We start from the raw sequence: 2,811 nt of genomic DNA on the forward strand, positions 1-2,811 counted from the left end.
ATGTCACATGAAATATGGCATCCCAGCTGAACCAACATTCTCCATACCAATATTGAAAAGATATCACATACGAGTAGCGATACTATTTACTACTTCAACCCCTCTTTAACCTCTCTTCTCAGTGGTGTGCAAGAACCGTTTGAAACCCTAACAAACGTCAAATGAAACTTGTACAGTAGAGTCTCTCAAATCTGAATCTCTCAAATTCGAAAGACGTTTGGATTCAAAATGTCAATTGTGAGGTTATGTTAAAAAATTCGTATTTTGGATGAATGAAAATCATATTTATGTGCTGCTTCTTGAATGTTTTCATACATAATGATCATATAAAATGAAATGGAAGTATATTATCACTAAAGATTGTGAGAAAGTACGGGAATTTGAGTCAAGGTACAATTTAATCTCACATAAATTTCGTTAATTTCAAAAATTCGTTCGAATTTGGGAGGTGAGAAATGTCAAAAATACCCCTCGAGCGTTCGAATTTAGAAGACTCTACTGTATCATACTACCCAGCGAGCACAGTTAGCAGAAAAAATAGCATTTTTAGTATTTTTTTGCTGAATCGGTCTACTGGCCAATCAGCAGTTCTCGAACAAAAGGTGTTAAGCAAATACATGAAAATGGCACTGTTTAGCGCTCGCAGCGGATGATGGCAGAACCAAACACTGTCGATAGATGGCGCTGGAAACTATTTAGCAGATTTTCTCTTTCATTTTTTTTTCTTTTTCTCTCAAAATGAACTTGGAATTACCCCTGAAATTATTTATCAACTTGGGAGATATTATAATCACGATTTTTATTACCTATATTGTTATAGGATTTATGCTGCGGTATGTTGTCTATAGAGAATGGTCAAATAGGAGTATTAAACATACTCCCGACCAAAAATTATGCATTTTTTTTTAGTGAATTGCGTCATTATTTTCTTAAGAAAAAAAATTATTTTACTATGAGGAAATATTCAATCGGGGGTTATAAAATTATTCATTATTTATGGAAAATATGTTTTTTCTTTTGAAAACAGCAATCGATCTATTATGCTCACATTAGATCACAACTATTGTAAATTGATTGCGAAACTGGATTTTTCTACATATTTAACTTATTTGTGGTAAATAAAGTTGCAGAAGCATTAAAAATAGTTTTAAAAGATGTGGCTCCCCTACTTAGTAAGTTCAATGATGGTTTTAGAAATACTACAAAAAATTCTATTAGAAAAATTTTTATTAGACCAATGCTGTATTGGTCTAATAAATCATTTTTGGATTATAAATTTTCTGAAGCGCATTTTTGCGCAAAAAATTACTTTTATTATCGCGATATTATAGCAAATTAACAAATTATTGCTTTTCTTAATACTGCACATATTCTTTTTTAAATCAAAAATTTATTCGATTTGATGATTTATTTTTCAAATTAAAATGACACGTGTTAATATTTTTTGAAAGAGAGATTTTACATACCTTTAAAGTCAGGAAAATATGCCATTTAGTTGGAAATCATTTTGCGTCGACTGTACCATTAAATGAAAATGATATAGGCTCTAAATTTCATATGTTCTTAGTCTTTTAGTATTTAAATGAGTTTCCGAAGTTTTTCAATATTTCTCGATTTCAGAATTCATGAAATGTTACAATATCTTGAAAATTCCCAAGAATTTCTTTTGTTATTAATTTACTGAAATAAGCGGACAAGAATTCTTGGAAATGCAATTTTAATTTAAGTGTACACTGCTGTCTCTCTATATGCACAGTTTGGGTACTTTTTTTGACAGTTCTCTCTCTGAATATGCACAACTTTTTTTGAAATTCCCAACGGTTTTTTTCTTTCTTTTAATAAATTATCATTTTTTTATTGTTCTAGAATTTCCCGTGTTATTTCAAATATAATATGAGACAGAAAAAATAAAATTAAGAAAATTAAAAACAAGAAAAATTAGTTACCAAGAAAATAATTTTCTTTATTACTTTGTCAAAATGTAAACAAATTGATTTTGAATGCAACCTACACAAAAGCTGTGCATATAGAGTGTGCATATAGAGAGACAGCACTGTATTACATATATATATTTTTTGTAAATGGATTCATAATTTTTTTTTGATAAAATTAAACAATACAAAAATTAAATTGGTCGGAAAAGGTTGAAAAATACGTATTATTCAAAATATATTATAATTTTTTTTTAATTTTTGCGAATTTTAATCTTTTTTGCTTTATTTTTTAATTTCAAATGTGGTTATTGTAGGAATCATGAAATTGTAATAATGGAAAGGGTTTACATTCAGCTTCTACTCAATCCCGGCAACCTCAGCAAAGACAAAAACCAAGTTCATTAAAGTCTCTCACTCGATTGGGGAAAAAGAATAACTTTGACTAATTGCCGCTGCGATCGCTAGTATAACTTCGAGGTCAGCAGAACTCAGCTGAAATTTTTTTTTCACCTGATTTGAAAAGGCTTAGCATTTGGTGCTCGCTGGGGTACAACAATTTCCGTAGAGGAAAGTGCGCTACGTACGCTACCTTCAGACGACTCAAGCTTCGGACAATTAAATTTTTTTCTCTATGTTTTTTTTTTATAGATGTCACCAATTCCACTTTTCTAACAATTTGAGGCATTGGATCAGCTATTAAAATATAATATTTTAATAGACTAAATTTATTTATAAAAATTTGAAAAAATGAATTGTGCGAAGCTTAAATCGTCCGAAGGTAGAGCGCTTTCCCCTATAAAATATATTTTGCTATTTTAAGCGTTTTTCTCTTACAATAATCCAGCCGGGTTGTATGGTAGTTCATTGTGCTCGCCAC

This window comes from Phlebotomus papatasi, chromosome 3 (genome assembly GCF_024763615.1).
Source record: "Phlebotomus papatasi isolate M1 chromosome 3, Ppap_2.1, whole genome shotgun sequence".
Classification (NCBI taxonomy): domain Eukaryota; kingdom Metazoa; phylum Arthropoda; class Insecta; order Diptera; family Psychodidae; genus Phlebotomus; species Phlebotomus papatasi.